Below are 14760 nucleotides of genomic sequence, written 5' to 3'. Positions count from 1 at the left end.
GAAGTAGTGTTTATTTTGCTGTTTTCATTTATATGGAAAAGATAAATCTTCAAGCACAGAAAAAGATGGTGATACCAGAGATAGCCTTTGGCTGTGTCTCTGTCCCATGGTTGTACCTCTTGTAAAAGAATGCACACTCAAATGGGGTAATGGAGGAAAGTTTAATAAAGAAAATATTTACAGATGTATGGTAAGAGAAACCAACAAGCAATGGTGTTGTACCCCCGGGCAAGCCACACTCCTGGTCTGAAGGAGCAAGAGGAAGGAGTGGTTTCTAGAACCCAGGGAGAGTAGCTGTATGGAAAGGGTAATTGATAGAGAGATGGTGAGCTAGTAAGTGTAGAATCTGGGGAAAAAGATGCACCGATAACTGTCTCTAGCCTTCTGATCTCTTGCTGGTACCCACCATTGGCTGAACCCAACTGTTGGTGTAGTTGATTTGGTTCAGACTTTCTGAGGCTTTGGGTGGAAAAGGGTGAAAAATGGGTCTGGAGGGGAAACAGAAAATATCAAGCCCACCATTGGGCTCATTTTCAGTCATAACACCCAACGTGTGAAGCAAATAGAACCAAGAATGTAGCCAAGCATGAGAGGCTCCAGGGGGAGGCGGAGAAGCCCTGGGGACTGTTGGTAATACCTGGAGAGGAGTGGGGAAGCCAGCCCCGCTCTTAGAGCAGAGCTACAGAGAAGGAGCAGAGGAGTCAGCTGAAAATAGCAAGAAGCACCTTGCCTTCCTATAGCCACACCAGGGTCCATTTGTTGGTCACATTTGTCTTAAGTGTGCCTCCCCTTCAGAGGGTTTGGACTTCTTAGAGTGGACCAGAAGGGATTTGATGAAAGCATCAGGAACCACCTTTTAGGTCTGAAGATTGTAAGGATCTCTTGAATGCATTGCCAAGGGAAACTATGTCTCCTTGGGAGTTCCAGAAGCCTTTTCAGGAATATTCTGGTTGTAAATGACAGAAATTCAACTCAAATCAACTTAAATTTGATAAGAATCTGTGAGTCCAGTCTGATAGTAAATAAATAGATAAATACATAAATAAAAGAGAAGGAAACACTCTTACAGTAGAATGCCAACTACTAAATGTAGAAGAAATGATGGAGTTATAAAATTATGGTAATAATTGATTCAGGCAAGAATCTTCAATAGATGCTAAAACTAGCAGGTGAAAGTTTGATGAAGAACAGGACATTGACAATCTCAAAGTATCTGCCCACAAATTGCTTATTAATTACAAAGGGACTTACAGCAGCTTTATTATGGATAAACCATTTTAAATAGGTAATCAAAGGTAATATCATCAATAATGACACAAGGAAACAAAGTGCCTTCAGATGTTTATGACCAGAAAAAATACAACAAAGATTTCCAAAGGACTCTTTTGGAAAATCTGGTGTTTATGTTCATATAATCAATTTTATTTTGAGATCAGTTGTCTACAAAAAGTAACTGGGTGAGGGAGGGAATGACTAATTGACTTGCAGGATTATTTATCCTTCAGGAGAGAAAACGTGTTCTGTGGTTTAGCTTAACTAACTTTAGAGCGCTCTTTTTTTGTCCCTCTGAAGCAATTGTTATTTTCTAAGAGTGCTCTGACTTCCTTCCTATGATTGATCCTTTACAATAAAATTCTGGTGCAGCACACTGATTCCCTTGTCAAATGTGGTGATGGAAACACAAATGCAGCATGAGTATCCCTCTCAAAAAAAATAGTGACTGAGAGAATGGGTCTCTGGAGTCTTACAGTTTTTGTTCTCTTGGGAACAAAGAAGATGGGCCCAGTTTTTCCTCCCCCATTGTCATCTGTTCTGTATAAGTACAAAACGAATATCAGAGGCTACAGCTGTGGTCTGAGCACAGAGTAGATGTTGAAATAATCTGTCAGTATTACAGAGTGTCATTCACTATCTGGACCATGACAGAATGTTCTCTGGGTCAGAGTAAACCATGTGCACTTTTGTGGAAACCTGGAAAATAGATGATTTGGAGAAAATGGATATGCATCAAAGAATATATGTCTGCTTAGATGAAGGTTTTGAAGCTGTGAAACATTGATGCTGTTACGCGCCAGTCTGTTAACAGCTTGGGTGTCAGCCCCGTTGCTCTTCCTGGGGTAGCAGGTCTGTGTACAGGCTCTGAGTTTATTGCTACGACAGTCCATTAGAACTGATCAATTGTTAATCTGGGTTCCACTGACCTCTCTACAACACCTGCCAGTGGATTGTTTTTATCAAAAAAATTTCAGAGTACCATCTGCTCACCATGAAGTAATGTTGAGGAGGTTCCCGTGCTATTAGCTCGGGAAGAGCAGAGGGAGCTGGGAGTCTGTTTTCCTACAGAAACAAAAATGTTTTTGTGACGTTTCCTAAACTGTACAGCTTCAAGTTACATAGTCTTAGCCCCCACTCCACCATCCCATTTCCAAAATAAAAAAGAAATGCTGGATCTGCCTCTTCTTTCACTTTAGATTGGAGTCTTCGTGTCTTTGCATCATAATGTGCTTTAAAAGTGAAGAATTTGTTTTTCATTGTTAGAATCATAAAAAAATTACCAAAAGAAAGTCATGCCTCCTTATTGTCAGGATTTTATTTATCATTTAAATTTCCTCTTACAGTTTCTCCAGAGGTTTAGCCTTTTCCTTATGAGCTTATAGCCTTGACATTGGTAGTCCCTTCTGTAGGTCCTTAAATATGGCACTAGGTTGTTAGTTCTTAACAAAAACTATGTTGGGGCAAGAGGCAAAATACAGCCTTTGAAGGGTAGCATATGTGAACTACCCACAATGCAGTGTCCTGCACACAAACCAGAGCTGCGTGGGTTCATTGGCTGGAAAACTTTCTTGTGGACACTGGTGTCGGTTTAGCCCCTGTATGGTGTCCTATGGATTCCAGACTGGCCTCTTGGTTTTGTTCTTTGTTCCCTGATATTTCCATTAGGGCACTTTTCAGTTAGAACTGATGCAAACACAGGCCTTGTTAAAATGGCATCTTCCCTTTTTTAACCGCATGCTTTGAATTAACATAGGTTTTTAATGTAAAGCACATATGAGATTGATAATTATAAGAAAAGAGTTTAAAAACTGTCTGAATTATCACATATGATCATTTGAGCATTTCATTCTCGTTATGTTGATGGAGCAAGGCTGGGGTGGTGGGGGCAGCCCCTAGCCCTGATTATCCTAGCTATTGATGAATTTCCAGAAAACTAGGTCTGCGCATGTAGTATAATTCAGAGAGAAGCCTCCTCCTCTTACTTATTCTTTCTTTTGGGGTTTTTCTACCGGCAGCGAAGAAGAAAAAAGTCCTTTTGACTGTTTACTAAAAACCTGCTTATCTTTGAACTGTAAACATATTTTCTTTGAAAGCTGTCTTAAATAAGTGCCAATTGCACAGAGCTGGTGCACAGTGGGGGAAAAAAAAGAATTGTGGTTTTGAATTGTGTATCCTACGGAAGGAAAGCTTTTTGATTACAAAGTTTTCTACAATAATTTTTCTTTGTTGCTTTGTAAGTAGTAGGGGGAAAAAGCCTGATGACATTCAGAGGGATAACAAAGTGTGAGTGGAAGGGAACTGGGGGGGTCGCAGTGTCCTGAACATCCCCTCCTGGTCACTGCCGAGCTGCTGTCACCTATTTTGCACACACAATGTCCTGATTTCAGACTTGGGGTGAGAGGTTTGGATTGGAAGTGATGTAGAGACCACTGATGGGAAATCTCGGGGTGGGACGGCTTGTGATACTTGCTAGAGCATCTTCCTCCACCTCGTTGCCACTGCCTGTTGCATTGGGAGGCTGTGTTGAAGGAGAACCCAGGGAGGAGAGAGGGGTGGCTCTGGAGCTCCAACATTCCCTTTAGAACATCCAACATTAGCCACTGGGAGAAGGAAGCCTTTCTCAGAAGGCTTAGGAAGGGCATCTAGCAAACAGCGGAGTAGAGCTGTCCTTTTCCTGACAGCGTCTCGTTGCTGGCTAGTGAGGCTTTGCCCTGGGGAAAAACTGTAAGCTGTGAAGGAGAGCAAAGGTCAGGTTTAGCAGAAGTACTTGCTGGGTGGAGGAGATGACTGTCCTCATGGGGTTTCTCATGTATTTCTGTTAAGCCCCAATCCATCCTTGCTCTCTTGGACTGAGTGAGGTGTTGAACTCCTTGCTGAGGGAGGAGGTGGAACACGGAAGACCCAGACCCCAAAACTGGAAATAGATTTTTTTATAGAGATAGCTCATTGACTTTTGTGCACTAAACAAGAAAGATAGGGTTCACGTCTATAGGAGAAAGAAATGAAAAGAGAAGGAAATTTTCACACTTTTTGTATTAAAATAAGGCCCTCTTTTCTGATGTAATTTATCAGGGGATGCTTTTTTTTTTTCTTTTCTCCTCCTTTTTCTTTTTATCAGCTTGGCCAGGGTTCACAGTCTTCTGCATTTTAAGATCTTACATTAGATGTTTCTTAGTTAGGACTTGCCATATGTCATTTATTCACAAGACTGATATGTAAATAGTTTCTGAGGAATCTTTAAGTGTGAGCATTTAAAAGTCAAAGTAATTTCTTCGTTGTTACATGCACACACACTGTCATTTTCGTGCATTTGGCTAGAACGTTATAACTTTTACAGAGAGAGCTTTGGTCTAGAGGTCTGAAAATGCAGGTTCTGATAGTTCTGGTCCCAACTGGACCATTTACTTGCTCAAGGAACTGATTGCTCATCCATAAAAAGACAGATTGTGATATCTAGATGATTTCTAAGAACTCATTCATCTCTCATGTGCCAAGATTCATTCAACAAATAGTTATCAGTGATATCCTGTGGGTCAGGCACTGGGTTTTGGATATGGCCAAGAGCTAGACAGATGCTGTCTTTGTTCTCATGGAGCTCACGCTCTAATGCGAGTGACAGATTTTAAAGACATGATGACAGAAATAATTTTAAAATTTTGATCATGATGAATGACATGAAACATAAGCAGGGACTTCCCTGGTGGTCCAGTGTTAAAGGATCCGCCTTCCAATGCAGGGGACACAGGTTCGATCCCTGATTGGGGAACTAAGATCCGAAATGCTGTGGGGCAACTAAGCCCGTGCGCCACAACTACTAAGCTAGCGCATCTCAACTAGAGAGCCTGCGTGCTGCAAACTACAGAGCCCACGTGCTCTGGAGCCTGCACGCCACAACTAAAGAAGAGAAAACCCATGTGCCACAACTAGAGAGAAGCCCACGCGCCACACCTAAGACCCGATGCAGCCATAAAAAGAAAGGCAGGGAGGGAGGCAGGAAGGAAGGAAGAAAAGAAACATAAGCACAGGGCATAATTACAGCACAGGACAGGAGACCTTGCCTGGTCTGGGAGTTCAAGGGACCTTGGTGCAAATCCCTGAAGAGTGAGTCTTGACTGAGTGGTGATTCTAGATTTACCTCCTCCAGGGCTAGAAGAAATCTCCCTGCAAAGTTATAAGTTCTAGCCAGGGGAACAAAGACAATAGTGTTTGCATCTCCAGTGCATCTATGTGTGTGTGTAACAACAGAGAACCCATAATACCTGTATTTTCCATAAATGCAAAATTAAAATTATTTTATCTGCTTTCCATATAGTAGTCTTTCTCACCTAGTGATACTTTATTGTTGTTGCCTCTTTAATGATGCTTATCGTTTCTTATCCTGTTAGTTTTATTCATATGTGTCCATTTTTTGCTTAATTTAAATTTATTCAGAACTCAGCACCTGATAGGCCCTGTTCTAGGTTGTGGGACTTCCATAAACTGAGATGTGACCCTCTTCCTCCAGGAAAGTTCTAATCTCCCTTTTTAAGATATGTTTCGTTAGTTGTTACTTTAAGGATTACAATAGGCATCTTTAACTTAAGTGCACAGTGTATCTTGAGTTAATTTACTGTGCGAAGTACCACTCCATCTGAAACAAGAATAGTGTACTTCTACCTACCACTTTCCTTCGTGTAGTCATATATTTTACTATTATATGTGTTATAAACACTGTAAGATGTTATTTTGTTTTAGTTTTGCTTTAAACAGCTGTTTTCTAAAAAATTAAATAAGAAATAAGGTAATATGTATTGATATTTACCTACACATTTATAATTTCTGGCACTCTTCATTTCATTGAGTTTCCTTCTGTTATCATATCTCATCAGCCTGAAGAACATCTTTTAGCTTTTTTTTTTTCTTTTTCATTTTTGCATTGAAGGTCTGGTAGCAACAACTTCCCTCAGCTTTTGTGTAGCTAAAAATATCTGTATTTTGCCCTCATTTTTGAAGGATAATTTTGCTGGATACAGAATTTTTACTTGACAGTTTATATTTTTCTTTTACCACTTTGAAGATATCATCCCATTCTCTTCTGATCTTTAATGTTTCTGATGAAATGTCATCCATCATTTTTATCTTTGTTCCTCTGGATACACTGAGTCATTTTTCTCTCCTGCTTTCAAGATTTTTTCTCCTTATCTTTGATTTTCAGTATACTATACAGTGTGATAGGTTAAGGGTGTTACTAGATGTGATTTTCTTTATATTAATTCTGCTTGGAGCTTGCTGAGATTCTTGTATATTCTCACCATATTTGGAAAATCTTTAACAATTATTTCTTCAAAATTTTACCTGCCCCATTCTTGTTACATTTTCTTCTGGAACTTAAGTCACATCTATGTTTGATTGCTTAATATCATCCCACAGATCAGTGTGGCTCTTTTTTTAGTTTGTTTCCAATCTATTTTCTATTAATTGGTCTCCTAGTTTACTAGCCCTTTTTTTTCTCTGGTCTCCAATCTACTGTTAAACTCATCCAGGGAATATTTTATTTCATGTATTGTACTCTTAGTTCTAGAATTTTCAATAAATCTTTTTTTTAGTTGAAGTATAGTTGATTTACAATGTTGTATTAGTTTCTAGTGTACAGCAAAGTAATTCAGATATATATATATATATATATATATTCTTTTTCACATTCTTTTCCATTATAGGTTATTACAAGATAATGAATATAGTTCCCTGTGCTATACAGTAGGACCTTGTTGTTTATCAAATCTTTTAAAATTGTTTTTATTTCCTGCTGAAATTCCCCATCTATGCACCAATTATGTTCATGATTTCTTTTAAGTCCTCAGACATATCTACAATAGCTGTTTTAAATTCCTTCTCTGCTAATTCCAGCATCTGGGTCATTTCTGTTTCTATTGAGTGCTGTTTTCTTTTGAAGCCCCATTTTTTTTGCTTCTTCACATGTCTAGTAATTTTTGTTGTAGGTTAGGCATTGTGTTATGTCTTTGAATGATTTTTGTAAATTTCCTCATTGTAACTTAGTATAGTTCCATTCATGTTGTAGATGTCCTAAAAATACCAAATTTATTGAATCCAATTAAGTTGGATTTAGGAAACAGTTATTAAAGAGATGAAGAGAAGAGAATGATCAACTATACATAATAGGGAAGACTCCAGTGGTTTAATCTTCTGCACTCTAACAATGTAAGTAGTGAATACAACATAGACTTCTTTGTTCCAGAAATACCACAAGGCCATCTTCTAGCTGAAAGAAAGAGAAAAATGCATTTCTGTTATAGAATCTTGGACCACAAACATTGTTTCTCAAAAGTTTATAATTTCTGTAGCTTAATTATATTGCTACCATCCCCTGTTCTAAATCCAGATAAAAATATTAACAAATTTAAAGACAAAAAGTACAACTTTATAGCAATGGTAATTGATTTGGTTTTGTTTGAACAGTCACCTTACTTAATAGTTCAGAGGGGAAAAAATGACATTATTTGCTCCTCCCAAAGTTATCATTTATTTGTCTGTGGAATGTTTTCACATTAGTGACTCTCTTTTTTATTTGCTACTTGGGTGTTTAGAAACCTAGGTCTTTTATCTTTAATTTTATCAATAATGAATAATCTAATAAAACCCCTATGTGTTTCCCCTTTGTCCTAGTCTTTCTTGTTACAACATTCTTTTTTCTATCATGACCATGTATACCTTAATTTGTAGGTAATAGTGTTTAGAGAAGTCTGAAATGTTGCTTTAGAAAGCCCTTTCTTTTCCTATCAAGTCATTGGTTCTTTTGTGATTCCTTTTTATCTTGGGTTTTCTCAATTGGGCTTTCTCAAAACTGGGAATGTTTATTTAAAATAAATATTTGTTTAAAACATATTTGTTTTAAATATATGTTAAACATAGTAAAACACCACCAATTCAGACTTTATTAAACATTTCAATTAAACAAACACTTTTAAAGCACAGTTTTATTGTTTCCACATACACAGTGTGATTGTGATGTTTCAGATATCAGCCAGTTTGGAAAGGGGACATTTTGGGACATCGAGGCCCTCTTGGCATATCTATAGTTATAATTAGATAAACACTTAGTGGTGCTGTTAATCATAATATCAGAGTCCCACAGTACATTGCCAGAAACCTTAGTGTCTTTCGTTAAGATGGCTGACTGCAGAGGTCATTGGCAGATCCCAGAAGTTACCTTGGGGTCTTTCTCCAGCAAATTCTTTGGCAGCCCTTAGGGATGCTGGAATGCCCTTAGGTTGCTGATTTCATCAAGGGTCTTGTGGTCTAGGAATTTGCCAACTGCTATCGAATTTTTAAAGTAAAACTTGAATCTGGTGGCAATGTAGAAAGTAGACACCTCAACAGAAATTTTGTAATCTCATTTAAGCCTGTTTGTTAATAAAGCACCTGATATGTACATAGATGAATTAATTCTCATGTTTTCTACTTTCAGTTTAGTTTGAGAGGTAGGTCTTTATAATATAAATAACTCCAAGTACGTGCCTTTGGTATAGTAATCCTAATTCTTCAAATTAAAAAAATTTCATGACTGACATTTTTAGGATAGTTCTCTTTGCTGGTTAATTAATACTAATAGAATATAGGAACAATGATAAGAGTAATAGGTGCCATTATTTAAAATGTATTAGGTATAGGCAGTGGCTTAAATGCTTTCCAGGCGTTATCTCATTTAATTCTTCTCCCCACAGTCATGTGAGAGAGATACTGTTATTATCTCCATTTTACATAAGGAGAAACTAAGATTGAGAGGCCACACGTTGGGCCCAAGGTTATACCACAGTGGGTGGACCAGCCAGAATCCACACCTGAGACTGTCTGGCTCCAAAGACCAATCAGTTATGTTGCCTCATGGAATCACAAATTTTAACACTGGCTTTAAATTGCACTGGACAAAATCTTATAAAGAAATAAATTTAAGAAGAAAGTTATAGTGGGTTATTTAATAGGTCTATCAAAAAAAAGAAGGTCTATCAAATACATCAAAAAGAAATTTTCTAGAATGGTAAATTCTGACCCATGAACCTATGTAATAAAAAAATCTCTTAATAAGATATAATGATTTAGTAAAAATGATTAAGCATCACTTTACTGATATTATTAGAAACGGACATAAGGGAGACATCCCTCATTTGGTAATTGGATCTATTATCTACATAGTAACCACTGTGACTTTTTAAAAATACAAGTTACTTATTACTTACACTTTGCTTATACTAAGAACAAAGTCTGGATGTCCCACATACCTTACAGAGCGCCACACAACTTTCTCAAGATTGCAGGTGGATTAGCAGCTACTTCCCTTTCCTTCGTGTCTGCTATGTTCCTGCCTTACTCCTTCTGTTCTTTGAGCTCGCCTATACGATTTGTTTGTTTATTTTCTGTCTCCTCCAGCAAAACATGAGCTCCATGAGAGCAGGCACCTGACATCTAGTCATATGTCCACAAATATTTGTTAGAATTAATTGAAATTCATAACGGTGATACAATCACTAAAATCTGCAGCTGACTGGTAATCACCAGCATCATTGGTAATTCATGAAGTTGTCATCTGTTTATTTCAATTAGAAAAAGCTAATTCTTTCTTAAAATAAATACTTATGGCGTGACCAGAAGTGATTAAATTATTGCTGTAATATTCAAAGACATTTTCATATATTAATGGCAGCTTTTATTGAAGCAGTTGGCTTTTGTTGTTACTTATAATAAATTCATGAAATGGCTAATTTTCTTAATCTAAATGAGATTTTTCTGCCATTTAATATGTAGTTACAAATATATGAGTATACTAATTATGAAGAAGATAACTGATTAATTTAATGAATATTATGTTAAATGAGTATCAAGTTATTTTATTAAAGAGTTATGTTCTTATAGAGAAAACATCTTTAAAATTGGAAAGGAGAAAAATTAGAAGGGAAACATGCTCTTACAACTCAAGTTTCCTCTCTTGGGCAGGTCCCCACCCACCTTTCTAGCTCCCATAATCAGCGCTACAGACACCATATGTCTGTGGCAGGAGTAGCCTCTTACAACACAAGTAGGAATTCAGAGGAGACATAATCAGCCTTTAAGAATGAGTATTTGACAGCAATAATGGGTGTGACTTGAGGTCGTATGTGAAATCTTTGTCTACCAGATATCAAACATCTAACATTATAATCTCCTTAGAATACCTTTAAAAGCCATAAAAGTCAGCCCCTTACAGAAAATCCTTGATCTGACATTTCACTTGTCCATAGCAAAATAAAACAACAACAAAATAAATAAACAGACTTCAAAACAAAAACAGCTTTTCTCATGCTGGTAGTCATTAATAGAGGGGGAAAAAAGTAATTTTTTTCCCTTGGAGTATTGCATTAGTAGCTAGGGGCCTTGAAGTTTTGCTAATCAGCTATGTGACCTTGGTTAAATCACATTTCCTTTCAGACTTCATGTTACCTCTGGTAAATGAGGGCATGAGACTGGTTTGATTTTCCTGCCTGGTCTAGAACTGCCTAAGTCTGTGAGGTTGTGATTTTTTACAGGGAAAGGATAGCAATTACTTTTCCGTAGAGTGAGGGTATTCTTTTAGGAAATCCAGCAATGTCTACAGACATAGCATTGTCCTAAGGGAAACACCTCTGAGAAGAAAATCTCTCAATTCTTTCCTCCCCACAAATAGATATAAACTTCCTACTTTAAAGCTGGAACAGAGAAATTTCAAGGGAAGATTGCTTGATTGGATCATTCACAGACCGCCCCCGCCCCCGTAAATTATTTTATCATTTTAGATTTAAAGGGGTTCTTTTGAATAATATAAAGGACACTTTTTTTTTTTTTTTTTTTTGGTGTGTGATTTTAAGAACTTAACTCTGGAATATAAATGACTTGACCCCAAACCGTAGTTTCTGTATGGTTAAAGAAATTCAGAACCAAATTAAACCTTTGCTTTTGCCTTATTTAGCAGTGATTATGTCGTGCATGTGAATGTATTCGTAATTGATCCTTCTTCCTAAAAGTTTTCAGGTGGCTGAGACCATGTAAACACCATGAAAAAAATTTTTTTCTAGGTTTTAAAGCCTTTTGTCCTCTCATTCTACATGAGATTGGCTGAAATGTAGAAGTTGTTCTGATTAAAAGGAGCAAGATTGGAGAGCTGGAGGAGGAATTACAGCTTATTAGTAATATTTTCTGAAACCCAGGTCAGAAGAACAATGGGCCACAAACAGCTTTTGTCTGGTCAAAATGCCGTTTTGATTACAAGAAGATACAAAAGGATTCATTATGTCTGCTTATATTTGCTGATTAATATTCTGGGTGAGGTAGATATTAGCTGTCTTCTGAAGAGAGAAAGACACACATTTGAATCCTGGCTTGTTTTTTCTTGCTGGTAGTGAGACCCACGGCAAATTTCCTAGCCTGTTGGAGTCTCAGTTTCTTCTGTATATTTAGGGTGATGATACTCTCCCTGTAATGGTGTCAGGTTTCCACGGGCTTATTGATCTACATGAAGTATTGAGCACACTGTCTGGTACAGAACATGATCCCAGTTCAGGGTAACCATTATCATTACTATGATCATGATTTTGACCAATACTCTTGAAATACAAAGAAGTTGATTACATTCATAATTGCTTATTTAGTCTCTGCCTCCTTTGAGGGCTGTGAGTTCTGTGGGGCAGGGACCACATCTGTTTCTCAGTTTGTGATCAGAGCTTAGGCACACAGCTGGCACTCAAGAAATATCTGAAGAAGGGGTGAATGACTGATGGAAAAAAATGGAGGATCATCTCAAGAGTGAGATCCCCACTAGGAAGACGGTTAAAAGCATCATTTGTTCAAGAGAAAAAAATGCGATGCTCCTAGCAGAATTGGGAGCAGCAGCGGGGCTGTGCATGCTCAGAGCCTGAGCCATTTCTAGCCTTTTTGGGACTTTGGTGGGTGACAGGATTGGGTGTTTTGTGTCCATGGAGGGACTGAACTCAGACTCTCTTTGGTCACACCTGTGCCTTCCTGGGTGTGTGAGGCAGATGGTGGGAGGCCCCTATCTAAGTAGGCAGAGAGAGCAAAAGACCTGGAACAATTTCCCTTCATAATCATCAGCCAATTTTGGAGCACTGGGTTAGCTAATTGTTCACTTTTGCTTTCATTGTTGTTTTAAAAAGGGTCCTTTATCTGTCTGAAGAGAAACACAAACAAGAGACTGGTGTTAGGACATATTTTATATTCCTCTTACAATTTCATTAATGGTTTTAAAGGAAATCTCTCTTGTAATTGCCTTAAGCATTCTGTCTTTATTATTAAATACCAGCCATTTATTATGTTCTACACTTCTTTTTGGCTCTGTGTGCCATATTTTCTGGGACCTTCTGAATTTAAAATGATTGAACTGTAGGGCACGTGGTTCTGGGAGCATGCCCTCTCATTTAAATTTCCAGGAGCACCACCATGCTCTTAGAATGTCTTAGCAGAAACAGATGTCTGGAGTCTGGGCCTTTATTCATTTCACTTTCAAAGACAACATAACTATCAGATTAAAAATCAGCAAAATTCTGTTTGCTTTGGAGCCAGCTATATTCCACTTTTTAGGTCTCATACGCCCCAAACCCAACTCTGGGTTCTGATCTTGAATCTCGGTCACATCTCAGCTGGGTCCACATCCAGTCTCAGGTTATTTGAGAGGAGTTGCAAGACCTTGACTCAGAATCACAAGGTACGCCTTAAACTTTAGACTGTCAGGTGAAATAGCATTTGGGGGGCTATGACTATCGTATTTAATCTTCATACCAATCTGGTGAGGGTAGGTACTATGATAACCTCACTTCATGAATGATAAAACTGGCATTCAGAGAAGTTAAAAAGTTACGCACAGTCACACGGTACAGCATGGTGAACCCTTGGATCAGAAACTAACTGGTTTTGATTCCATGAACAATGCTTTAAATATTACGCTTTTCAGAAAGCACTTGTTTATGAATATTTATTTTCTAGGTCTTTCTTTGGTCTGGTGTGGGTGGGTGATGGGAAATTGTAAGGAATTTGGAAAGCAGACTACCAAAGGTACAGGTTGAATTCAGTTGAGTCAGTAGCTGTTGTTTTTATTTTCTTGCCTCATTGGACTACAGAATTGTCTCCTTCGGTATTTGATGCTATTGTTATATATTTTCTGAAGTCACCGTTTATAAGCCACATGATACTCTTTCCAGGGTGGGGGCTTGGCTCCCAGATGAAGAAAGAAGCACCTCTGGCAAGATGATTCTGCAGTGAGCTTGGTGGTAGTATGGGAACATCTGTCATCTGCAGTATTTCTATACCAAAGGCCCTGAGTATTCATTCATTCATTAGTTCATTTGTTCATTACTTTCTTGGATCTACCTGCAAAGGAAAAGATTCTAGAATATTTTCCCTGGGACTTGGGACAGCAGCCAGGGTGCCAGCAACAATTGGAGGTGCCTGATACAGTGAGTCAGACATAATGTGCTCTCTTTGTTTGCTTCCTCTGCCTTTTTTCTATTCTCTTTAAGTTTAATAGACAAAAGATGGGGAAACGGCAGAGCAGGTGACATCCGCTCTTGAGCAAGGAGGGCCTTAGGGGTCGGTCCCTTGGGAGTGTCTGCAGATGGGATTTAAGTTATTGATGTATATTCTTCCAGTGTGGCAGAAACCAACTCTGGATTTGAAAAGTTCACCTGGACTCCACAGGGGGAGGGCTGTTGTTGGCAGATTTGCTTTTCTGAGAGAGGCAACCATTTCCTGCTGCATGGTTATCATGTCAAGGGTTGGGAACCAGGGCATGTTGGCAATAAGGATTTAATGAATACATATGAGAAGAGGAGATTCAAGCCACTGAGCAGCATATTGCCCTAGGCCACTTCCCATTTCAGGATGGTGAGATATTTAGGGGAGTAAATTTCAGGTGATCATGGAAGAAAAAATGTTCGAGGGGCATTGGGATGAGATATGTCCTAACTTGTGTTTCCCACAGCAGGGGGGTGGTCCACCTCGCTTGGAGCCTTATAATCACCTCTCAGGTTTGTCCATTGTCTTTGTTTTTATAATTCACATATAGCTTTAAAAAATACAATTAGGCCTGCCCTTGTGTGCATTATCCCACATGACAGAAAGGATGTGTTTTTAATTTATTCTTTGCTTCTAATTGTGGTGTCGGCATGTCAGGGTTCACTGGTTAGAGAGAGAATGTGCCTGCTTTTGTAAAGCAGTTAATTGGACCTGGTAACGATTATTGTCAGAAATACCTGGGGGTGGTGCTGGTCCCAGGGCGTTGTCCTTCATGGCGATTTCCAGCATCTAGCGTGCTGGGACACTGAGGATTTTCCAGAAGGAAACAGCAGATTGGAGTTCTTGTACTGCAGACCCAAATTGCAGTCCTGTTGGTGACCTTTTCTGAGTGTGTACTGCTTTCTGGTGCTAGGGACTTCTGAAGAGAATGTTTTCAATTTTGAGGTGTTTAAG

At 38.4% G+C, this 14760-nt stretch overlaps 1 protein-coding gene across 1 annotated transcript in view; it reads left to right on the top strand.

Annotated features, from left to right (window-relative positions):
* CACNA2D3 (calcium voltage-gated channel auxiliary subunit alpha2delta 3) overlaps nt 1-14760 on the top strand; it is an 832322-nt gene that overhangs the window by 224134 nt on the left and 593428 nt on the right. The gene's annotated exons all lie outside the window — the stretch shown is intronic.

This window comes from Balaenoptera borealis (assembly GCF_965194805.1).
Source record: "Balaenoptera borealis genome assembly, chromosome: 12".
In the NCBI taxonomy this organism is placed as follows: Eukaryota; Metazoa; Chordata; class Mammalia; order Artiodactyla; family Balaenopteridae; genus Balaenoptera; species Balaenoptera borealis.
The sequence above is the reverse complement of the archived record's forward strand: the minus strand, read 5'-3'. Positions and strand labels throughout refer to the sequence as shown.